The sequence below is a fragment of the Gracilinanus agilis genome, chromosome 2, assembly GCF_016433145.1.
Source record: "Gracilinanus agilis isolate LMUSP501 chromosome 2, AgileGrace, whole genome shotgun sequence".
Lineage (NCBI taxonomy): Eukaryota > Metazoa > Chordata > Mammalia > Didelphimorphia > Didelphidae > Gracilinanus > Gracilinanus agilis.
Window position 1 is genome coordinate 380,758,387 of NC_058131.1, and position 27,095 is coordinate 380,785,481.

Genomic DNA, 27,095 nt, shown 5'->3' on the forward strand with positions numbered 1-27,095 from the left:
CCTAGGACTTTGTAGTCTACTGGGGTGGAAACAGCATGTACAAAGATAAGCCAATACAAAATATTCACTCAGGAAATATAAAGTTGAGAGTGGACAGGAAAATCTTGCCTCTTACGCTTATTTATGTGACTGTCTCTCAGTGCAGAGACAAAGACAGAGACAGAGGTAGAGGGAAGGGAGGGGAGAGAGAAAGAGAGAAAGAGAGAGTAAGAGAGAGAGAGAGAGAGAAAGAGAGAGAGAGCCAGAGAGAGAGCCAGAGAGAGAGAGAGATAGAGAGAGATAGAGAGAGAGACAGAGAGAGAGATGGAGAGACAGAGAGATAGAGAGACAGAGACACACACAGAGAGACACGGAGAGAGAGACAGAGATAAGAGAGAGGAGAAGAGAGAGAGATGGAGACAGAGAGAGGAGAGGACAGGAGAGAGAGAAGATAGAAGAGGAGAGAGGAGGAAAAGAGAGGAGAGAGAGGAGGAGGAAGAGAGAGAAGAGAGAGAAGAGAGAGTGAGGGAGTAATATGGGGGAGAATAGGAACAATTTTGGGGATCAGTAAAGGATTTGCATAGGAGGTGGCATTTGAAGCAAGGTATTCTTAGTGCCACTGTTGCATCAATATCTACTGTGGATGCTATGAGTACCTGGGCACAGGCACACATACAATCACACAATTTTATTCTGGCTCCTACAATATGACATGATGTGAAGGGAGGAAAACTTCCTAAGTGGCTCCTCTTGCAGCAAAGGCAAGTAAGTGGTAGTAACAGCAATATGACCCCAGAACAATAGCTACCAACCAGGGGGAATCACTTCTAGTAGGTTGTGTCTTCATGACCAAACCAGCTTGATAGTTTTGACCACATCATTAAATAATAATAATGACTATAAATGGCTCTACAGGTCTAACTAGTTAACAAACTATTCTGTCTATAGATACAATTTTAGGTACCAGCAAAGATTACAGACTTTAAGTCCATTGACTTTTAAAATCATGGAATCAGAGTTGTAGGCGATGCTAGCAAGTTATTGAGTGGCTCTTCATGCTGTTGTGAGAGTCAAGATAAAAGTGTATACATGTATGTTAGTCAAGAAATATTTACTAATCACTTCCTATGATGCTAGGCATTGAGAATACAAATTCAACCCCACCCCACCCCCAACATATTCTCTGCCTTCCAGGAGCTTACATGCTAATAAGGGAATAAAATTCAAAAAGAAGCTAGAAAGTGGGAGATGAAGAAGTTCAGAGGAAGGCACTATGGTGGGAAATGAAGAGATGACTGACCTGCTGAAGGTTCTGGGATTCTCCAATAAAAGGGAGGGAGGAGTCCCAAGGACAGAGTGTATGTTTGCATGCACATGTTCAAAGGTGCATAACAGCCTTCTGCAGGGTGCATTGTTGCAGAAGTTTTCTCAACTACCATGAAAAAAGAAAGTAACATTTATAAACTACTTTTCCCCTCTAATCCCTCAATTCACTATTGTCACACAGCCTTGAAAAGTATGATCTTTGGAATGCAACCTCTCTAATGTGCTTCATCTTGGACCTGTTTAGATGATCTCTTCAGGAGAAAAAAAATATATACACATATATATTTCTCTACATGTAGTCAAAATATACATATACATATATATATATATATTCTGCCATGGCCTTTTCCCAGAGATTTATAAAGATTAAGAAAGTTATTTTCTTTGGCCTTCTCTACTTTAAATGAATACGACTGACTGACTTCAAATTACATTTTTAAACTAAATCTGGCCCAAGCCAACCATCTTTCATTATTTAGTTTATTCTTCTGTTCATCAGAGTGAGCAGTACTCAGAAAGCTGCAGAAGGACCCCAATAGAGTTTTCTCAGATATCAACACAGTGATCAGTAAAATCTGGCTCCTCAGACTACTTTTCTAGCTGATGTCAGGAGAAAGCACACAACTACGTATTCTTCCCAGGCTCATTTTGTCGACAGTGAGAGAACCCCAGACAGAGAGGAGCATGGATCAAATTCAAACCAATCTTGTCATGAGAACTTCAGTCTGGAGAGTCACTATGTCGCCTGACCAGAATCCTTCAGGACCTAAGCCACTATTGACATTTCTTCAGCTGTGGTTCTACTCTTTTTGTCTTTTTTGGGGCCAAATGGAGTTCTGGCCCAGCTATCCAATAGTGAGAGTTCATTCCAGTTGAGCAGCCTTGGAGTTGGCTTTCCAATATAAACTTGTGTTTCCAAGTACTTGTTTCTCTCTCCCCTTTGCCCATTGAGGTCTGTGGATTTGGATGACACACCCTCCCATGGATGGGGGAACATATTTCACCTCAGGGGCATTTGTCTTCATAGTCTGAGATTAAGGTCTCACTGGCGGCCACTGGCTGTACATTCTCTGATATCAACTAAGTGCTAATTTCTATGAAAAGGTGTTGACATCTCTCCCCTTTGACTGCTCTAGGCTTAGACTGGAAATGATGGAGAAAGAATTAATTCACTAACAGGAGGCTGGAGTGCTGGCATATTTGCAATTAGATGCCTTTTTATTTGTCTTAGGGAGTCACAGTTCTATTCAAGGGGTTCTGTATCCCCATTCAAGGAAGGCAACTTTGAAATATCCCATTGGGAGCCTCTCCTCCTTCCCATTATCATATGAGTTGTATGTTAGATTAGTTTAAATTAGATTGGATATAACAATAATGGTAACAATAATAATAGTATTCAGATAGTGTTTTATGGCTTTCACAATGTTTACAAAGATTATTATCTAATTTTATCTTCACAAAAATCCTGTGAAGTAGTCAATAATTCATAAACATTTATTATATGCTGACTGTGTTGCCAGGCACTATGATAAACTCTGAGAGATTCAAATAAAAACATAATTTCTGCCCTCGAGGACCTTACAATGGAATGAGGGAAGACAACATAAAAAAGGAAGCTGAAAAGGTGGGAAGAGAAAGTGCCCAACATTGGGGCATGATGGAGAGTTTCAGAGAAATCCAAAAGCAGTATAGCTGATGGAAAATGGGGAAAAAGGTAGATGTGATTATTATCCCCATTTTACAGACGAGGAAAATGAGATAAGGCTGAAATGATTTGACTTGTTTTACTCAGCTAGTAAGTATCTGAGGCTGGATTTGAACTCAGGTCTTCCTGACTCCTGGCCCAGAACAATTCACTGCATCACAAAGTTATATTTAAGAGAAGACAGTGAGGAAGGTTATAAAGCTCAGGGAAGGGTAGGTAGAAAGGAAGGAGTGGCCAATGAGGGAAATTTCAGAGTTCTTGGGTGGGGAGAAAAATGAAAAGATCTCGTAATTTTCTGGATAATGAAATTATCTTAGAAAGACAACATGGAGCACTATATTTAATCAGGAAGATCTCGGTTCAAAACTCATTTTAGATACCTATTGATTGTGTGACCTTGGGAAAGTTCCTTAATTTCTCCATAGCTCATCTATAAAACAAGGGCATTAGGTTTCATGGCCTTCAGAATCTGTTCCAGCTTTAAATACAGTACTGTGATCTCTTTTTATTCTTAAAACAACTCTGAATGATAATCAGCTAAAGAGTGCCACAGATATGGGGAAGTAGGTGACTCAGTGGATAGAGAGCTAGAGCCAGGAGCTCCTTGGTTCAAATCTGGGCCAAGACTCTTCCTAGCTATATTACCCTGGATAAGTCACTTGATTCTTGTTGCCTCGCCCTTTACTGCTTTTATGCCTTGTAAGTGATACTCGGTGTCAGTTCCCTCTAAGACAGAAGGTAAGAGTTAAAAAAAAAAGTGTGTGAAAAGAATGAATAGAATGCTGGACTTGGAGACAGTCAGACTTGGGTTCAAATTCAGTCACTGGGCAAATCACTTAATTTCAATCTCTCTCAGTTTCCTCAACTTTAAAATGGGGACAATAAAAGCACCCATCTCCCAGGGTTGTTGTAAGTATCAAAGGAGATATATTTGTAAAATGCTTAGCATAGTGCCTGGCACCATAGCAGGTGCTCAATAAATTCGTGGTTCCTTTCCCATTCTCCAATAAATGCTTATTTTCATATGGCACTTTAGGATTTATTAAACACTTTATATACATTATCTCACTTGATATAGGGAAGATAGATATTATTAATCTGAGATCAAGAGGCAAAATCAGAAAGTTTAAAGGTCTTGCCCAAGTCCACATACTAGTGGCAAATTCACAATCTGGTTATCTATTGACTTCTTTCTATTACTCTGGACTTCAGACCCAGAGATCCAGGAGGCAGAAGTTACTGTCCAAATAAACTTCAAGGTCAAATCAATCAATTAACAAGTATTTCTCAAGTGCATTTTTTGTACCAAGCACAGTGACAGGCACTGGAGACAAAAAAAGAATCCTTGTCCTCAAGTTGCTTATATTCTATCAAGGGAAATAACTCTACACATAAGTATATATTTTAAAAATATAGGAACTAGCAGCTAGAAGGATCAGGAAAAGCCTTATGTAGCTGCTTTGAAGGTTGAACTAGAAATTCTAAGAATTAGAATTAAGGAGGGGGTAGGGGAGAGCCTGTGCTAAGGCATTGAAACAGCAGGGAATAATAATAATCCCTGGCAAGAAAGCCATTTTGAATGGACCAAATATTACATGAACAGGAATAATATGTAATAAGTCTGAAAAGGTTTTAAATGCTAAACAGAGAGGCATTTTGATTCTAGAAGTAATAAGGAGCTACTGAATATTATTGAGCATAGGAATGACACATATGATTTGCACATTATCACTGATATTTTCACTGAGGTAGGATGGATTGGAGAGTAGAAAGAGACTTGAGTCAGGGAGACCAATTAGGAGGCCATTGTTGGTCTTTTTGGTCCTTTAATAAATAAATCCCAATTCAATCTGAGTCCAAGAGCACCTTAAATTGAATTCTACTCAGTGCCTCACTTTTCTGAGTTTTTTTAACCTCTTTTCCTTTCTTCTCTCTTGTGATTATATTAGATCACTGTCCTGGATGATTTAATCAATTCTTATATTAGTCCTTGGGAGCCTGTGGGGCTGTAATGTGATAAGCTTTGTTAAGTTGTTTTGCAGCAAGGAGGCCATGTTGACATGACACTTGTAGAAGAGGTTGATTCATTCAAAGAAAATGGTTCAATTCTTTAAAAAAAAATCAATCAATTGGAGAGCTTGGCATCATGCAGACAACACAACCAGCTGGTCAACTGAATTCATAATTTTTTCAATTTGTCATTATGCCATATAAGTGTATTTATAAGTAATATAATCTCTGATATTTATATAATATTTTAAAGTTTCCAAAGCACCTTACATATCTCAGATAAGCCTTATGAGGTAGATTTTTTTGGAGGGTCTGGATATGTGATTCACTAGGGAGTTTCTACTGTGGAAATTTTCTCCATTGATGTAGATCAGCAACTCATCCACAACTTATAGTCACAGAGAATTTACTTGAGGCCCTGAGACATTAAATGACTTGCCAACAGTCAGATTACAAGTATATGTGAAGGGTGGAACTTGAACCCAGATCTTTTTGATTCCAAGGCTTACTCTAAGTATACTAGGATGTGACAAATATTCTAGAGAGACATTTGAGTCAGAGACACCAATCTGGAAGATATCCTAATTGTAGAATATCCTACTTCTTGAGGTAAATGCTAGTAGCATTATCATCTCCATTTTACAGATGAGGAAGCTAAGACTGAGAAGTTAAGTGACTTGCCTATGGTTTCACAGCTAGTAAAATGTCAGGTAGGATTTGAACCATGTTTGATTCAAGTCCAGGACTTTATTCACTTCACCAGAGGTGTCAAATACAGACCACAATGGCCACAACGCTCCTAGATTGAAATGTAATTGGGATGTCAGCGAGGTGACCCAGGTCTGGAGTTGGGAGGACCTCAGATACTTCCATATCTTGTGACCTTGGACAACCCCATTTGCCTAGCCTTTGTGTCTTTTCTGGCTTTGAATTGTTACTAAGATAGAAAGTAAGGATTAAAAAAATGGATTTGGGACATATTTAACAAAACAAACAAAAATACAATAGAACATAGATAATGCTAACATGTGGTTTTCTAAGTTAAGTGTGGCTCACAGGGATTCTTATATGTTTCTATTTGAGTGTGACATCACTGAACCACTTCTCAAGGCTGTGGTTCTAGATTCTGCCTCTCTGTAATATCCCCTGCTTTTTGTTAGAATTCATTTTATGAGAAAACTCAACTCCTATTGTTGACTAGAATTGATTTCTTTCCTTCCCTTGCTCTCTCCTTCCCTTCATCTCTCATCAGGTCATTAATTATCAAGTGGCTGCAGCTGGGCTGTGTACGGGTGGATCCAACTTGGATGCAGCTCCCAAGTATCAACTATTTTCCCCCTAGCTCTTTTATACGCAAAGATGAGTCCCAATCCAGCAAAGTGTGACACAGGGCTCTCAGGGTACCCTTATTGTACTCATTTATTTCTCCACACAAACCTTAGATGAGATTGACCCTACCTCTAAGCAACATGGTTTATTTGGAAGGGATGAGATGGTAGAAAGTCTGCTTTCTGAAGAACATTATTTCCTTGATGATTAGGCAATTCCATGATTTACCTTAGTTTAAACTACTTCATGAATTATTATTTTTTAATCTTATTTTTAAATCCTTTCTTTCTGACTTAGTAACAACTCTAATTCAGAAGAGGAAAGTCTAGGCAAACAGAATTAAGTGACTTGCCCAGAGTCACACAGCTATGAGGTATCTGAGGCCAGATATGAACCCAGGTTCTAGCAAGTCCAGGCCAGGTACTCTCTCTACTGTGCTACTAACAGCCCCATTATTCTGGTTTTTAAAAAAGGCAGAACCATGTAGAGGAAATAAAAAAAAAACTTCTTAGACTAGGTGTCTAATTTTTGTTGTAGATGAAAGTTCTCAGTGAGGAAGGTTCCCTCTAATGATGCCTGTTAGCATCTGCTCTGCAACCTAAGATCTTAGAGAATATATCTGGGTATTGAGAAGTGAAGTAACTTTTTCAAAGTCAGTATGTGTCAGGGGAGACAATTGAACCCAGGTTGTTCCTTGATAGAAGGGACTTCCTTGGTGGGAATGCCTTATACTAAATGAAATTAATTCCAGGCTGTCCCCCACCCCCATACCCCAAAAAAGCAAAAGCAAGTATGACTTGGATTGAATTAGGAGAGGGGGTTTGAGATAGCAATTAGGGAAAGTAGTTCTCACTTTGGAAAAACAGTGACTCTGAACCACAGGGATTAGGGGAGCAGGAGGCAGGAATTTGCTAGCCATGGTATCTATCAAGGTATCCAGGGTATCTATAAAGAATGGAAAAGCTTGTTGTTTAAGTTAGGTCTTTGGCAGGACATTACTAATTGTCAATCCAAGAACTGAACAAGCTAACTTTGTAGCCTGTAAAAATGTGCAAGGTGGCTGTTTTCTGGTGGGGGCCAGTAAAATCAGGTGAAAAGAGAAATAGGCGAGTGGGAGGAACCATCTGAAAACTGATCGTCAGGTGAAAAGAGAAGAACAAGAAAAATTCACTGAGAAAGTTAATCACAAGAACTATCTACAAGAATGAAAGAAGTCTGAAAACATCCAACAGGCATGGAGGACAAGGAGAATTTTGAAATTTCTTGTACAAGCTAGTGATATTTGTTTTTTTGCTATAGCCTAGGAATTACACACAGGAAAGGTTGATCTCCCTCTTAGAATGGAAGGTAAAAGAGATTGAAGAGCATTACTCTACTGTCTAGTTTACAAGGAGAATGAAGTTTTCTCTGGGTGAAAAAGGAAAAACATTATCAAGGTGAAAAAAGAAGGAAAAGCTTATAAGAACACAGAAAGGGATCTTGTCCATGGAGGGTGGAAGAAAGTGCCAAAGGGAAGGATAGGAAGAAGAGCCACATAACACTTATATTTAGGTAAAAGATCAGAGACTCTTTCTAGAGTCCTGACAATGAGTCAGCAAGCACTGGGCTAAGCATTTGGGATACAAAGGAACAGTTTCTGACTTCAAGGATCATACATTTTAGTGGAAGAGACAACATGTAAATAACTAGGTACAAAGAAAATATATTCAGAGTGAATAAAGAAGCTGAGGGTACCAGGAAAGAAAGGCTTTCTGCAGAGGGTGGCATTTGACCTGAGTCCTGAAAGAAGCACAGAAACGAAAAATAGAAGGTCAGGGAGCAGAACATTCCAGGCATGGAGTATGGCCAAACCAAAGGCATCTATAGGGAAACTGAGTGTTGAACAGGGTAATCATAAAGTGTGTGGAGAGGTGGAGTAAGAAGGCTGGAGTGGTAGGAGGGGGCCAGCTTATAAAGAGCATTAAATGGCAACCAGAGGTGTTTATATTTCATCTTGGAGGTAATAGGAAGCTACTGGAACTCATAGAGCAGGAAGAGTGACATGGTCAGACCTAGCCTTTAGATAAATCCCAATGACAAGTCAGTGGAAGATGAATTGGAATGAAGAAAAGACGAGGCAGAATTGGTCATCTATCTAACTTGTAAATTATATTGTAGAAGGAATTCTCCTGGTTGGATTAACTGGACACTGAAGCCATTTCTAATTCTGGAATTATGTGATTTTGTGATAGGTGACTTTCATTTTGCTTCTCTCTCTTATAGATAATATGCTGATCAAATGTGTAGATGACTAAAGACCAGGAGAAATAGTTATTACATTGGATAGCAGGGGAAGAATCCAAAAAGATTTTGACAAGTAGACCATTGGGTGGAATCTAGTAAGATTAAATTTATAGGGATAAATGTGAATTTTTATTTATGGATTCAGAAAATCAGCCTCATTATAAAATAGAAGAGACATGTTGATATATATTGTATATGTCAGATAGCTCATAAATAGTATAGAATAGCTATCAGAAAAATAAAACAGAATTTAAGGCTGTATTTGAGAGACGTAAGATCCCAGACTAGTGAGGTAATAATGCTATTGTATTTTGCATTATTGGTGAGAGTTCATTTGGAATACTTATTTTGTCCTGTTCTGGGAACCATATTTCCAGGACATAGATAAGCTAGAGAGTGTCTAGAGGAAGGTAACCAGAATGGTGAGGGACCTCAAATTTGAATCTTACTAGGTTGAATTGAGAGTACTGATGATTTTTAGCTAGCAGAAGAGAAGACTTAAGATGGACAGGACAGTTGTCTTGAGGTATATGAAGGGTTTTCTTGAGGAAGAAGGATTAATTTATTCCACTCTAAAGGTCAGATTTAGGAAAAAATGGTGAAAGTTTCAGAGAGGTAGAACTTGGCTTGATTGTCAGAGAAAGTTTCTAATAATTAGAGCTATCCAAAAGGAGAATGAGTTATCTTGGAAGCTAGTGGGTTTTCCTTAACTTGAGGTCTTCAATTTTGACAATTCTTATTATTCAGTTGTTTCAATTGTGTCTGACCCTTCCTGACTCCAGTTAGGGTTTTCTTGGCAAACAAACTGGAACGGTTTGCCCTTCTCTCTCCAGTTCATTTTACATATGAGGAAACTGAGGCAAATAGGGATAAATGACTTATCCAGGGTCACACAGCTAGTAAGTATCTGAGGTCAGATTTGAACTCAAGAAGATAAGTTTTCCTGACTCAAGGTCTGGCACTCTATCTACTGTGCCACTTTATTGCCCACAACTTTGACAATATCTGATTCCAAATTATTAATAATTTATCGTTTTATAACATTTTAAGGTTTACAGAGTGCTTTTCTTATACATAGAGAAATAGTTTGGCATAAGGGAGAGAGAGAGAGAGAGAGAGAGAGAGAGAGAGAGAGAGAGAGAGAGAGAGAGAAAGAGAAAGAGAAAGAGAAAGAGAAAGAGAAAGAGAAAGAAAGAGAGAGAGAGAGAGAGATTATAGCCTGAAACACCTGGCTGTGTGACCCTGAATAAGTCAATTAACCTTTCAATAACTTTTTTAAGTGGCAAGAAAAGATATTGACCTGATTTAACCTAAGCCTCATCAGGGATTTTCATATACCAGTGAAATCACAAGTGTACTTTCTATCTCCTTTTCTCAACAATCTTGTGAGATAGATATTATTATTCCCATTAGACATATAAGAAAAATGAGCTTCTGAGAGATGAATGGCCTAAAGTCATGTGGAGAAGCTGAGACTTGAACCTGGGCCTTCCAATGCTCTCTTCAGGACACTATACTACATCCCTATTTCGACATGATCCCATTGGTAACTATTTCTTATAAACTTACATATACTATCATTATGAGTAATTTGCATTATAAACATGTTGGGTAACTGAATATATTCCACGGTCCCTGGGAGGCTGGAATTAGAAGCTTTTACATTTACAGTATTGGAAGGTCCATAGATTTACAGAGTCAGATCCCTGTAGAATATGAGACCTTAGAGATCATCTATTTATTTAATTTATCTTATAGATGAAGAATCCAAGGCACAGTTAAAGGAAGTGATTGAGGTCAGACTGATTCATTTTACAAATGATCCTTTGGCTAAGCAATCTGTTTTGGGGGCCACTGCCATCATTATTTCCAGTCATTGTCTGAGTTAAAGGGCTCCTCCTTGCTTCTTTGCCAAGTACCAATTTTTAGTAGATGGGCACCTGCTTATTAAATTCATTCTATCTTGGAGACCAAGTTGTTGACCTCATAATATATTCAAAAGCCAGGAGTACTGAGAACCATGGTTAGCTCCCTCCAAGTCTGGGTTTTCCCAGCATTCTGAATCCTTCCCCATCTTGCTTGGCTGGACACTCTCTTCTTTTCTCCACCATCATTCAGGCTTTGTATTTCCATTCTCATATACTAGTGCATTAACATTTTTTTGTCTGAGACAATTTCCTTCCCTGAGTCTCCCCAGTTTGACCTTTGACTTTATTTACATCCCTAATCTTTGCATTATTTCCTAATGAATGACTCCATAATTTGACTTAAGAACTTAACTTTGCAATGGCACATTTTTTAAACTAGTTCTCTCTCTCTCTCTCTCTCTCTCTCTCTCTCTGTCTCTGCCTCTGTCTGTCTCTCTCTGTCTCTCTATCTTTCTGTGTGTATCTCTCTCTCTCCTATAAAGACTTAAAGACTCTCTTTGCTCTTTAAAGACTTAATCTTGGACCTCTGATTCTGTTTCCCTCCCCAGAATCAATAGTACCACAGGGATCATGGAGTTGGAAAAGATCTTAGAGGTCATTTGGTCTAGTCTTTTCATTTTTTTTTCATTCTTACCTTCTGTCTTAGAATGGATACTGAATATAGGTTTCAAGGTAGAAGAACTATAAGGAATAGGCAACTGGGAATAGCTAGGAAGGTTTGGGGCCAGATTTGAACCCAGGGCCTCTCATCTCCAGGCCTGGCATCTAGCTGCCCCTAGACCTTTCATTTTAATGAAGATAAAACTGAAGCTGGTTTTCCTGAAGCGACACAGGCAGTATGTTACTTACATCAGAATTGCTGTCCTTCTGGATTTCAGATATTGCACTCTTTCTCTTAAATGGGGTTTACCTCCTGGGGTCTGTGCAGGAGTGTGTTCAAAAAGCTCAAGCCTCTGTTGTTCAGTCATGTCTGACTCTTTGTTCCCCCAGTTGGGGTTTTCTTGACAAAGATACTGTGGTGGTTCGTAATTTCTTCCTCCAGCTCATTTTACAGATGAGGAAACTGAAGCAAATAGGGCTAAGTGACTTGCCCAGGGTCACACAACTAGTGAGTATTTGAGGCTGGATTTGAACACAGAAAGATGAGTATTCCTGATTCCAGGTCTATACTCTGTTCACTGTACTACCTAGCTGCCCTCTGGGGAAAGCCAATTGTTAAATTTTCAGTGTGAATATGTATACCTTGGAAATTGGTAGATGTTATAAATCAAGCCTTGATTTAGTGTTTTATTAATAGTTTATACTTAAGAAAATGATGGGGAAAATGTGAATAAGGGAAATTCAATTTAAAAGTGTGCCATGTATATTATCACTTTTTAAAAAATAGAATTGTTTGTTTACCAATATATTCCTGGGTTTTGTGGATAGATTTCAAAAGCTCCATGATTTTCACTAACATATAATTGCAATTTAATATTTCCTCTAGTTTTGAACTTAAAAATATAGTCTGAGCAGTCCGTTGGCTTCACTAGACTTTCAAGGGTCTTCATGATACACAGAAGATCTTTCATGATACACAGAAATTTAAGAATTCCTGTTCCAATGAGAAGTGAATACTAACTAGCATACTGAAAAGGGTTAAGATACTGTCTATGGGGTGGTCCATCCAATTCTTACTGGTAATCCTAGGATCATAGATTTAGAGCTGGCCAGGACTCCGGAAGTCATCTAGTTCGTCCAACTCCTTTACTTCATTTTTTCCCCAACCCTTTTATTTGACAAATGAGGAAACTGAGGTCCAAGGTCATAGAGGTAGTAAATAGCAGAGATATTAGCAAACCCTTCTAATCCTAAACCTACTGGTTTTTCTGCTGCCTCCCAGAGGCTTTGGGACCAATAGATGCTTTTTAAAAGTTGGAAATTCAAAGACATCTCATCTTAGATTATTAAATTAAAAATGGATGAAGCAGGTCAGGATTTCAGCATTTTGATTTTAATGCCAACAACCACTCAGACTAGGACTGGAGAGCAATTTATTATTTTACTCTCCCTTGCCATTGGACTGATTTTGCCCCCACAGTGTAATCTCATTTTGCTGCTGCTGCAATGGACTAAATAAATTCATCCTTTGTTCTTGGAGGAGAGAAAAACCCTCTTGACTTCTTTTTATCATTACAGTATTATGTACTTTTAGCCTGAACAGGCTTTCATGGAAAACAAAACAAAAAACAAAACAAAACAAAACAAAAGGGCACCCAAAGGCAGACCAATCTTGCACCCATTCCAAAGAAAATATTGTCTTCAGTTTTGAGTTGCTTCTCCAAACTGCCAGAATTCTTTGAAAACCCTGAAATGATCCTTTCCCCCCTTATTCCAGGCAGAATGGATCATTACCCAGGAGGTCTTTCAAAAAAGTTGACCTGCTCCCCATGGTTCACCTGCTCACTTGGAGGCAACCCATTAACCTGAGCAGTTTTGTTTTGTACACTAAGACACTGAAAAATTAAATGACCTGAATGAAGGTGAGCCATTCATTCCACACTTAGATGTTATCTTACTTATTCTTGAACAGCTGTACTTTGTAGTTAGTTGTTTTTTCCCTTTTTAAACCAGATTTGAGAACAAAGGTATGAAATTGGATTCTGGCCATGAAGCTTTGCTCCTCTCCATTAAGAACACAAAGGGAGTCTGAGATTAGCAGCAATCGCCCAACTCCCATAATGTTGCAATAATGACTTGGAGTATCTTTTAAAAGCCATTAGTAAATCCTAGCAGGCCAGTGGAGCTTGTTGGTAATTGTCCTTCACATTTGTCAATGTTTCTTTCTTTCCTTCTGCCTCTGGGTAGCTGATAACAGCAGGTGGTATTTGGGGGGGGATGGGGAGCCTAGGGAAGATAGGGCACTGGAGGGCTGAGTGCAGGGAGATGAGACAAGAGCTTTGGAGAGAGAGAGAGAATGAGAGAGAGAGAGAGAGAGAATGAGAGAGAGAGAGAGAGAGAGAGAGAGAGAGAGAGAGAGAGAGAGAGCTCTGCAGCTGATTCATTGCAGGCCTCAGGCCAGAGTCATGAAAAGTATATCCAAACACTTGTATAAAGTGCTTGCTTGACAGGGAATAAATGACAGCCCATAAATATGACAGTTCTTAGTCCTCAGAGAGAAGCTGTTTTAAACATGGCAAGCAGTCAGGTGCACCAATGAAGTACTCGCTTTCAGACCTACAATTGATTCATATTACACAAGTCCCTGTCACCCCCAATAAACTCCTGCAAGAAACGAATGATAGGAGATAAAATGCTAACAGTGGGGCAGAGCCATTCGCTTCCACCCTTAACTGCCTGTTTCAGTCTCGCTCACTTCCAAGAAATCATATCAGGGGCAACCTCTTTGCTATGAAATTTAGTGGTCAGGTGGTAGGGCCAATGCCCAATTCCACACAGTGGAATTCCCTTTGTCCAGGGACTAGACTCAGAAGTTCTGATACTTTAAATATGTGGAGATGACTGGATCTATGGCATCCACTTAACCCTTTACTTCCCCAAGTTTCTAAAATTCTTCTTTTATAACTAGGATGACTTCTTACCATGCAATGGGACCATCTTACCTGGTACCTCATCAGAACTCTTAAAAGAGAGAAAAAAGAATCTTTCTCTCTCACAACTGGGGTCTTCAATGATAGGCTTCCATCTAAGGTCAATGAAGGGGTTGGACTAGCAAACTTTTATTGTTCAATTGTTTTTCAGTTTTGTTTGATTCTTTGTGACCCCATTTAGGGTTTTTCTTGGCAAAGGTACTGGAATGGTTTATCATTACTTTTGCCATTCGTTTTATAGATGAGGAACTGAGGCAAACAGGGTTAAGTTAATTGTCCAGGGTCACACAGCCAATAAGTGCTTGAGACTGGATATGAACTCAGGTCTTCCTGATTCAAGGCTCTACATTCTATGCAATGCATTACTTAGCTTCCCAGATGATCTCTAAGCTCCTTTCTACTTCTAACCATCTATATCAGTGATGGCAAACCTTTTAGAGATGGAGTGCCAGGCCCTGCCCCCACCCCCACCCCTAGAGTGCTGTGCTGCTCCCCCCTTACCCCACATAGGGGAGGGAGGAAATATTCCTATTGGGCTGTTGGGCAGAGCAGCAGGTCATGTGAGAAATGTCCTCAGTGCAGGTTAAGAGGGGGAGGGGAATGGCTTGAGCACTCTGCTCCCCTCCAGCTCTGCTGGCTGTGAGCTGCCCACCTTACCCCTGTGCACTTCCATTGTCTACTGAGCAGAAGGGTGGGGGACATGAAAAAATGTCATCAGATATAGTAATTAGGAGGAAGGGGGCAGCTCCACCACAGTCCCTCTGCCTTTCTAGTAATGAACTTGGGAGGGGGGAATGGTAGTGTACCCACAGAGAGTGCTCTTCATGCCATCTTTGGCACCTATGCCACAGGTTCACCATCACTAATCTATATCTTAATCTTATGAGGCAGCTAAGTGGTAAGGTGGATAGAGCACGAGTTCTGGAGTCAGCTGGAGAGGGAAATGGCAAGCTACTCCAGTATCTTTTGCCAAGAAAACCCCAAATGGGGTCACGAAGAGTTGGACATGACTGAAAAAAATGACTAAACAACAACACTGTCCAATGAGGCTGAAAAGATAGATTAGGGTAAGGTTTTGAAGATGTTTAAAAGCTAAACAGAAAAGTTCATAGTTCATCTAGAAGCAACTAGAGTTGATTGAGGAAAAGAGAAGAGTGGCAAAATGAGATATGTCCTTAAGGAAAATTACTTGACAGCATTGTTTAGGGTGTCCTGGAGTGGGAAAAGATGAAGGATGGAGAACCAATTAGAAGGCTATTGGAATAATAGTTCTATGAGTAGAGGTAAGAGGTCAGGCAGGAGAGATGTTGTAGAGGTAGAAATGGCAAGATGGGTCAGCTAGTTGGGGGAGGGATAGTATGGGAGAGGGAGAGTGAGAAGTCAAGCATAGTTCCAAGTTTTTAAACTTGAGACATTGGAAGAGTTGTGGTGGTGGTTGTCACTTCAGTCATTTCAGTCATGTCCAACTCTATGTGACTTCATTTGGAGTTTTCTTGGCAGAGATACTGGAGTGGTTTTGTCATTTCCTTCTCCAGATCATATTATAGATGAGGAAATAAAGGCAAAGAGGGTTAAGTGATTTGTCCAGGGTCACACAGCTAGTAAATGGCTGAGGCCAGAATTGAATCAGGTCTTCCAGACTCCAGGACCAGCACTCTATCCACTTCAACACCTAGCTGTCCTGAAAGACTGGCAATGTTTTCAAAAGGAATAGGGAAGTTTGGAAAAGTAAGGTAGAGGGGAGTTAAGGAAAACCCAATGAGGTCAGTTTTGAACATGTTGAGTTTCAGATTTCTATGGGACAGAGAGTTAAAAATGTCTAACAGTCATTTGGTGATGTAGAACTGAAGCTTAGGAGAGACTATGGGGCTGGATCTGTGGGTCTTCTGTATAGAGATGATAATTAAATCCATGAGAGGTGATGCGGTCACCAGGAGAAAGGATGTAGAGGAAGAAGAGAAGACCTAAGAAGTAGCTTGGTGATAGATTTCATGTGGGAGACAAATGAAAGAGAAGAATCAAAGAGAATTACAGAGATTCAACAAACATTTATCATGGCAGGGGTGGGAGGTGGGGAATGGATACAAGCATTTATTAAGTGCCTACTATATACCAATATTGTGCTAAGTGCTTTATAAATATTATCTCATTTGATCCTCACAATAGCAAGGTTGGTGCTATTATTATCCTCATTTCACAGTTGAGGAAACTGAGGCAAACAGAGGTTAAGTGACTTGCCCAGGGTCACATGGACAAGCACATGTCTAAGGATGTATATTTGAACTCAGGAAGATGAGTCTTCTTGACTCCAGGCCTGTCAATCGATCTACTGCACTACCTAGCTGTCATTGAATATCATTACCCTTCTGGTACTCTGACCTAGCCAAATTGGCCTCCTCTCTGCTCTTCACACATGATACTCCATCTTCCATCTCTATATTTTTGCACTTACTGGCTGTCTTCCACACTTGGAAAGCTCTCCCTTCTCTACTCTGCCTCACAGAATCCCTCACTTCCTTCTACAGAACAAAATGAATAAATGCAGTTAAAAGCACCTCCTTCCCAATGAAACCTTTCATAATCTCTCTGCTAGTGCCTAGAATCAAGAAGATCTGGGTTCAAATCCAGACTCAGACTTGATAGCTATGTAACTCTGAGCAAGTCATTTAACTTCTGCTTGTCTCAGTTTCTTCATTTGTAAAATGGGAGTAATGATATAGCATCTAGCTTCTAGGGTTGTTGTGAGGATCAAATGAGTTAATAATTGTAAAGCCAGACACATAGTAAGCCCTATATGAATATTGTTATTCATATTACTAATTCTTTATATACCCACATACATAATTATTGTCTTATTCATTAGAATGTAAGTTTCTTGAGAGAAGAGAATGTTTCATTTTTTTTTTGTATATGTGTTCTCAGCCTCCAGGACAGTTCTTAGCACATTACTACTTAAATACTTACTGGAGCTTGGGTTCACAGAAGAGACAGGAAAATTCAGGGCAATTCAATAAATATATATTAAGCACCTACTATGTGCCAGACACCATGCTAAGCACTGGGGATACAAAAGGAGGCAAAAGATAGCCCCTGCCCTCAAGGAGCTCACAATCTATTGGGGATAGAGGGTCTTCTCTAAAAAAAAAGAGACACCTATCCCAGAGGTGTCTCATAGGTGTAGAATATTGTATATAAACGTTATACTTTTTCAGTGATAATGTGATGATTGGTTTTCCTTGCCCCCCCCCTTACCCCACTTTCTTCTTTTAAAAATCCTCTATTATAAGGGATGATTCTCTGGGAGAAAAGGAAGGGAGTGGTATAAGGGAAAATATATGATATAAGAAATGAGAGATCAATAAAAATATTTTTGAAAAAAGCAAATAAAAATTAATGCTTATTGACTGATTTAAAGGTTCTCAATAAATGCTTTGTGTTTATGATATGAAAACACAAATGTTAAATATGCTCTATAATTACATTATCATTTATTTCTGTGGATTTCTCTGTTCTGTCTTCTTAAGAAGGATGCGTGAGAGAGCCTGTCACAATCTCTTCCCTGCCGTTAGTCTTTCTCCTGAAATATTTATCCCCCAAGAATGTAGTTCAAGTCCCTGAATACAGTGAATGCTCACTGAGTGTTGTTGACTGACAGCAAGAAAAAATGGGCAGTTTCTGGAAGCATCTGAAACATCCCATCAAGAAGCTGAGGAAGAGCAGGGATTGATTTCCTCTATTTTCCCAGATAAGAAGCATTAGACTGCTGTAGGTGCCTGGAACTATGTACAGGAATTATGGATCACATGGAATCCTTTACACATCTTAAGCAAGGAGATGAAGTGACTTAGGCACTGTATTATCACCAAGAACTCACAAAAGGCAAGCACTCACACTGAGGCCAGAAGAAACAATGCAAGGACACTCTCAAGGTCTCTCTGAAGAATTTTAGTGTTAATTGTGAGACATGGGAGACACTGGCACAGAACTATATAACATGGCGTAACTGTATCAAAGAAGGCACTGTGCACTATGAACAAAGCAGACTTGCAGTATCTCAAACGAAAAGTGAGATGAGCAAAGTTAGAGCTATCTCCATCCTAAGGGTCCTAAATGCAAATATGAATTTATGCCTTACTTGTGGTAGAGTCTTCCGAGCTTGTATTTGTTTGATCAGTCACAGTTGGACACATTGTACACCGACCCCAACATAGTGATGCCATTTTGGTTCTCTTTGAATATTAAGGACAATAAAGAGAACTGGCCAAGGTATTGGTGTTTAAATTTGATTCTGCCACTGATCATGGATAAATCACTTTATCCCCTTGAGCCTTAGTTTGTTCATCTGTAAAATGATGGAATTGGACAGAATGGTCTGAAGTCCAGACCAGTTCTATGAAATGGTTGGGAATATTGCAACCCATCTGCCCCTATTCACCTCTCAATGGCCTGAAGCTCCTATCTTAGTCCTAGGTATTGCTAAGTAACTTGCTTCTTGCTGGTTTACTTATCATTCAACTTGTCCTGTGGAGAGCTGGAGCTAAGAAAGAGCTGCTAGAATGTGACATGTCAGTCTTAAATGACACTAGCATTTACTCTACAGAGCAATTAATAGCACCATCTTACCTGATGGCTAGAAAAGCTGTCTGCTGGCTGTGGGCAGTAAAACTATATACAGGCTGAGAAGATACACACTTCATTGTAAGGAGGCTGATTCTGTCTCAGATCAAATAGAACTGATTTTTGGAATCAGTAGACTTGAATTTGAATTTCAGCTCTATAACTTACTACTTGGGTGACCTTAGGCAGGTCACTTGAAAGAATAAATAAAAAACTCCACTTACTGAATGCTTACTAAATGCTAAGAATACAAAACGAATAGCCAAGGCAGTCCCTGTCTTCAATAAATTAGATTCTAATAAGGGAGATAATATATATAAGAGAACAGTGACCAAAAAAATGTATCTTGTTCTGAGTCCAAATTTCATCATCTCTAAAAGAAACCCTTTCTAGGGAAGCTAGGTGGTACAATGTTTAGAGTGCTGGACCTGGTGTCAGGAAGTCTCATTTTCCTGAGCTCAATTCTGACTTCAAGCACTTTCTAGCTATGTGACCCCTGGCAAGTCATATAAGTCTTTTTGCCTCAGTTTCCTCATCTGTAAAACGAATTGGAGAAGGAATTGGCAAACTACTCCAGTATCTTTGCCAAGAAAATCCCAAATAGGTCACAAAGAGTCAGATGTGACTGAAGCAACTAAATGACAATCAATTCTTTTAAAAATACATTTCCAACTTTAAAATTCTGCTATTTCTTTCTATGACTTTCCCCCCAAGAAACTATTGCTTTATCTAGACTACATAAAAACTCATTTTTTTGCCCTAATTGGTGATGAGTGAGAGCTGACCAAGGAAGAGGAGGAATTGCTGTCCTTAGAGAAGCAACATTTTCGTCAGTGCTGATCAGTTAAGGTGTATAAGGCATCATAACCTCCAGAGGCTGGCGCCAAATTAGTAGCTTGGAAAAGCTTTCCAGGGGGGCCTAAGGTTTGGAGAAATTGCCAGAGATAAGGGTTGGGCTCCAGGTACAGGCTCCTTAGGATATGAATAAAGACAGAGTTGGCTTTTCTATTTTTTAATCAGTCTGCATATATTCATGTGATACATTGCTTCCTGTATCTTCTTTGAGAGTTCTAGGGGTCAAGGAAGCAAAGGATTGTGAGATGACAACCCAGAGTGGAGAAATATTTCTGTTTAAAGGAAAGTTAGAGAGTCATTGTAAAAAGAAATACACGGCATTCTTTGGACCCAATTCCAGAGGAGGCTAATCCAGATATGACAATCAGAGAACTCTTGGTACTTTGGTCACAGAGAGATATCAAAACAATCAAACTTGACCTCGAGGTCTTTTCATAAAGCATCACTTTCTTTAATCATTTGGTTTCTTGTCAGATAGTTTTTTCCCCTCCCTGTCAAGGAATTTTTCCCTATATGCAAAATATGGAAGGATATGTGTGTGTCTGTATGTGTGTGGGCATACACGCCATTAGGGTGAGACTATAGGATCCAATTAGTCAAAATTAAAACAAACCTTCAATAAATGGAAATTATCCTGCTTTCGTGGAACAAGGGAAGAGTATGAGGGCTGAGTCTTTCTGTATGCTGAATGTATTCATAGGAGATTGTATTTGGTGTAGTTGGAAAGAATATAAGGCCTAGAATGGAAAACGTCCTTCAAAATCCCTGCCTCTTATCCCTCTCTACAATGACAGAGAAGCCATAATCTAAAGGTATCTTTATCTAAATCTAAATCTAAAAGTATCTTAACATGTAAAATTTAAATTAATATCCAATAACTCCAAGTATTATATTTTATAAGATTTATTAATAATCACTTGAAGTAGAAGAAATAAAAGAACAAAAGAAAAAAACTTAAGTTTGACCATGTGTGAAAAATTCTCCTGCCTGGCACTCATCCTACCTCCACTGGCTGTATTTCCGGGAGAAGAGAGAGAGAGAGCAGAGTTACACAAAACTTATATCTTCCCTATATTCGCACATAACATGAGAAGGAACATGGGAAGCTGGGAAAGAGAGTTCCGGGGGGTAAAATTCTAATTATACAACATCTCTAAGAGTGGAGAATCACTCAGTCCTGCAACCAGCTATTAATGTAACTTTGGGGAAGTCATATCTCCCTCTGGGGCTTAGTTTCTACATCAAGAAAATGACGAGATTGGGCCAGATCTCTAAAGTGTTTTCCAGCTCTAACATTCCTAACCATGCTACCTCTCACCCCTTACTCTGAGCAGAGCACCTCAACAAATGCTTTACTGAAAAAAACTAAGGCCATCCATGGTGAACTCTCATAGGGTATATGGGATGTTTATGGAGGACTAGCACTTCTGATGTGAGGACTTATGAGCTCTTTTAGGGCTGCTCATCCACTTTTGGTGTCTATGTGTCCCCTGACTTTCACCAAGACATTGTAGCATATACAGTGACCACATCCTAGTATCAGTCTGTCTCAGAACATCTCCAAATGCATTCCTGATAGTTCTGAGACTCTCGATACCTAAAACAGAACTCGTTATTGATGCCTCACTAACCTTCCCTTCTTCCTACTTCTCCATATCTTTTGAGAACTCCATCATCCTTCTAGTCACCAAAATTAGAGCCATCTTCAACTCTTCCCATTTCTTCACTTCCCATATGCAATAGATTGCCAAGTTTTGTTGATTCAACCTCCGTAGCATATGTTAAACCCATCCTATTCTCTCCATTAACATGACTGCCACCTAGCTCAGATCCTCAACTACATCGTGCCTGGGCTGTTGCAATAGCTTCCTAATTGGTTATTCTGCCATAAGTCTTTTCACTGTCTCCAATCCATCTTCTTCACAACTGCCAAAATGATAATCCTAAAATAGTCTGATCTTGTCATTCTCATGATCAAGAAACTCTTAGTGGCTCCATCTTGCCTCTGGGATCAAATAAAAATTCTTCTGTCTCTTAAAATCCTTCACGATCTGACCCCAGATTACTTTTTTGGGCTTATTGCACATTATTATCTTTACCACACTATATTCCAGTCAAACTACTTTGCTATCAGTTTTTCATACTTGACATTCCATCTCTAGGCTACTCCACAGTCTATCTCCCTTGCCTGGAAGGCCCTTCTCCCATATCTCTATCTTTTAGAATCACTCATTTCTTTCAAAGCTCATCCCAAGTATATTTATATTGTAGTTAGATGTATATATATATATATATATATATGTATATATATATATACATATATACACATTTCTAAATGTTTGCATATTTAGAAACTTTGCATATTAGAGACTGCTAAGGGGTTCAGTAGATTGCACTCTAGACCTGAAATCTGGAGAACCTGATTCAAATACTGCCTCAGATATGTAATGCCTATGTGACCCTGGATAAGTCACTTAACTTCCATTTACTTCAATTTCATCTTTTGTAAAATAGCGATAATAATAGCACCAACCTCCCAGAGTTTTTGCGAGCATAAAATGAAGTAATATTTGCAAAAGCACTTTGCAAACTTCAAAGTACTATATGAATGCTAGATATTATTGTACATACTTGATATTTAATTTTCAGAGTAACATTGTGCAAGTGATCTGAGCTCTGGGGTTCCATTTAGACACTGTTGAGTTAGTGGGGCATTCTGGAAATGAGTGTAGCACAAGTGAAAAGAGTAAGATCATCTTGTAGAGCTAGTCCTGTGACAGGTGAAATAGGTCACCCATCTGACCAAAAATAAATATCCTTTCCTGGTCATGCCTAATAGATCCTTGTTAAAATGCAAAGATGTTAACTGAGAGGAGTTATACATTAACTCGTTAGTCTTCATTTTTTCATTTATACTTGAAATTCAATACAAAAGGCAGAAGAGGGAGGGAGTAGTGTTTGAGGGAAAATATCCAAAAGAAATGGAAAAGCAAGTTTTAAAAAATTAATGAGGATGAAAAGGGTATATCTTATTTCAAAATTTTGCCTGAACTAGCCCAAACATCTGAGTCTTGAAATAAGATAAACACACACGCATACACACATATGTATATGTATGTGTATTCTATGGGAATACATATGTATCTTTTATGACTTTTATCATCAAAGGTGTTGATACAAATAATTATTTAATGAGATTATAATGATTAATAACCACACCTGTAATTCTCTTATTGATCTCAAGTTCTTCATCCTGCTTTTCTTCATTAAATTTCTACTCTGTGTATGGTGTGGAGAGAAAATGACTAGAATGAGACTCAGGAGACCTGGGGTCTATCTTTACCTCTGTCACTAATCTTTAGTATGACCCCAACTGGGCAAACACCACTTTTGATTTGAGCAAGTCACCTTTTTGAGCCCAAGTTTCCTGACCTTTAAAATAGAGATGGGGACTAGGGTTGGGGATGAGAGACTTGTATTTGATGATTTCTTAAGCCCTTATCCAGGACTAAAATGTTATGGTTTCAATTGTTGTTGAATCATTTCAGTCCCGTCTGATACTTCTTGATCCCATTTGGGGGTTTTCTTGGCCAAGATGCTAGAGTGGTTTGCTATTTCCTTCTCCAGTTCATTTTAACAGAAGAGGAAACTGATGGAAATAGGATTAAGTGACTTGCATAAGGCTACACAGTTAATAAGTGTCTGAGACCAGATTTGAGCTCAGGAAGCTGAGGCTTCTTGACTGCAGACCTAGCATTCTATCTACTTTGCCACTTAGCTACATTGTTATGATCTTTACTTTTATTTTTTAATAAACCTGTATTTATTCCCAAATATAGACTTTAAATGATTATTATGGGGCAGCTACGTAGCACAGTGTATAAAGTACCAGTCCTGAAGTTGGGAGGACCTGGGTTCAACTGTGACCTCAGACATTTCCTAGCAGTGTGACCCTGGGCAAGTCGCTTAACCCCAATTGCCTAGCTCTTACTGCTTTTCTGCCTTAGAATTGATGGAACTTCAGAAAATTTTGAAACAAGATGATAAAATGATTTCCCATATCTTGCCAACATTCTTATTGGTACTGACCCATGGCAACATCCTAGAATGGATTATTCAAGAGATGACTTGTGAAAATGTTGAAAGGAATATAGGGATCAATCGGATTCAGTGTCATGCACTTGCCCCAAAGTAATCCAGCACATTTTCTTTTTCTTCTCCTGTTCTGGGCCTGGATCATTGTCCATCTGCCTTGTCTGTCCAAAATATATGTCATAATAAACCAGTTTTAGGAGTTTTCCCTCCAACTGCACTTAATCATTTAGAGAAAAGTATTCTTTATTCAGGGACTGTAGTCAGGAAAATCTGAGTTCAAATTTGACCTCAGACACACACTAGCTGTGTGACACTGGACAAGTCACTTAGCTTTATTTATCTTAGATCCTCATCAGTAAAATAGGGACAAACTGGAGAAGGAAATGGCAAATCATTCTAAGTATCTTTCCAAGAAAACCCCATGGACAATTCCATTGGGCTACGAAGAATCAGTCAACAACTGAACAACATTCTTTAGCTATTTGGATTTTTCGCATTTGGGAATTGTGACCAAACTCTTTTGAGTGATTATAGATCTCTTTTAAGAGGCTTTAATATTTTTGGTTCTTGATGAACTTAGCACAATATCAACAGGAAATATATGGCAAACCCTCATTATCTATAGGGAATCTTTCTGGGATGTCTTTTCTTTTTTTAATTTTATTTTCAGTTCTGAATTCTCTTCCTCCCACTTCCCCTTCTCTTGATCATTAAGAAAAAAAAGAAAAAACAAAACCTGTTACAAAGATGTAGAATCAGGTAAAGCAAATTCTCACATTAGCCATGTCCTCCTCCCCACAATATGTATACCTTCACTCTGAATCACCTCTGAGTCCCTGAGTGCTCTGAATTCACTCTGAAAGCAGTGCTAGCTTGGAGTCAGGAAGATTCAGCTTTCTGGTTTCAAATCTGTCCTCAGACACTTATTAAGAGGTGGGTAGCATGTTTCACTATGGGATACCTTCTATGGCAATGGTAAATACCTTTGGTGAGCACATCTCTCTTTTATTGATCATCTGATGCTAATGATATGTCATTGAACAAGTTTATTTCTGTTGTTACATCTTTTAAGGACTCAAATGATTTTTAGATATGTAAGGGAGATGCATTGTTAAAGAGAGCCTTTAGAGTAGCCTTTTATTTAACCAAACTTAATGCCTTTAAAAAAAAGTCAATAAGTAATGAGTGTCATAGAATCTTGTATTTTTTAAATTTATATTCTCTCTCATCCCTACATCATAGAAGGCATCAGCTAGGAGACAGATATATAAATTATGTTATCCATGTTTCCATTTTTCAGTTCACTCTCTGGAAGTGACATCACAAGTTGTTCTTCAAGTATTAAATTTGTAGCTATGTATAATGTTTTCTTGGTTCTACTCATTCTCTGTTCATTATCCCATGTAGTTCTTTCCAAATTAAAAAAATAGCCTGCTTATTGGTTCTTATGGTGCAATAACATTCAATCACAGCCATATACCCCAATTGATGCACATCCCCTCAATTTCCAGTTCTTTTTGCACCACAAAAAGAGCTGCTATAAATATTTGGGGACATATGGGTTCTTTTTGTTTTTCCTCAATCTCCTTGAGAAACAGACCCAGAGTTTATGGATCTTGTATTTTTTATATTTTAATCAGTTTGTGTCACTGGAAGGGTGTGGCTAATTGGAGAATGTAATTTCTGAAAGTCTTCCTATGCCCTTCTCATTTCTTCCTTAAGAATGTCTTAGACATATTGTGCTAAAAGGAATAATGAACTGGAGGAATTCCATGTGAACTGGAACGACCTCCAAGAATTGCTGCAGAGTGAAAGAAGCAGAACCAGGAGAACATTATACTCAGAGACAGATACACTGTGGCACAATTGAATATAATAGGCTTCTCTACTAGCAACAATTTCTTTATGAGGGGTACATTGGATTTTCAAAAAGGATAAACATCTTTGGAGTGAGAGCTTGCTGAGTCCTTTTTAGGATAACTCATCTGTCTTTGGTGTCCACCTTTCATCCAACTCTCATCTGTGGTTCTAAGTAGTTGTAGCATGAACAATGGTGACTTCCTGGTAAAACTATCTTGGTAGATGGGCTGACTCCAGGTGAGGATAATAGACAGATCTCAAAGTTTTTTGGGAATTAGTGGGATGTCTACCCCAAGCGTAGGAAGACTTCCCCTGGTGGAATGAGCAAATGAGAAAAATTTGTTCCAAAGGCGATGAAGGAGGCTCAAGTAGTTGCTGTGAAACACTGAAAGCTTGGTCAGACATGAATGATGCCAAAGTCATCGACTACATCCTGAGTCATGGCAAGTCATCCTGACTTTATCTTGTCATTGGACTTGGATGACTGGAAGTGAGTGAGGCTGAAGACTTTGTGCAACTCTGCCTCATTTAAGCCCAATTCAGGCTCCAGTCAAGACATCGCCCTATGGTGTTATTAGTCCTCTGAAACAAAGATGAACAACAACATCTTCATAGATCATGCTATTGCCATATATTTTAGTGACTCCCCCATTGTTCATGGAGAAGAGAATTTATTATAAACATCTTTATAGATTTTGTCCAGTGTTCAGCTGTTCATTGTCTTCCCTCTATTTTTTTTTAAACCCTTGTACTTCGGTGTATTGTCTCATAGGTGGAAGAGTGGTAAAGGTGGGCAATGGGGGTCAAGTGACTTGCCCAGGGTCACACAGCTGGGAAGTGGCTGAGGCCAGGTTTGAACCTAGGACCTCCTGTCTCTAGGCCTGACTCTCACTCCACTGAGCTACCCAGCTGCCCCCCCTCTATTTTTGTTATTAAATACTCTTAAGCTGATTTGCCTTAGGTCTTTACTAAGTTTTCCACAAACTCATTATCTTTCTGCTGCTTCTTGATGTTTTATGTGATGATACTGCTCACAATCTTCTACTATATTCTTCCATAAGATGTTATAAACCTATATTCTAAATTCAAATCAATTTCCAGTGATTTCCATTAATTAAACTTCCTCTAAAAGTGGAGATAGCCTCTATCAAATTTTCTTTCATATAATTCCCATTTTTTATCTTAAAACTGCACATGGGCTGATGGGGATATTACTGGGGATGTAGACACTAAACAATAACTCTAGTCCAACTATCAATAATATGGAATCAGGCCTTGATCCATGATACACGTAAAACCCAGTGGAATTGTGTGTTGGCTATGGGGGGGGGTTTGGGGAGAGGGAAAGAACATGAAATATGTAACTATGGGAAAATATTCAAAATTAAAATTAAAAAAATTAAAAAAACAACAAAGGAAAAAAACTGATCAGATTAGAGCTGGCTTGATTGTCTACCATATCTTCTCCAGATTCTTCTACCAAATTACTCATTAAGACATTACAAATTAGTCAATATT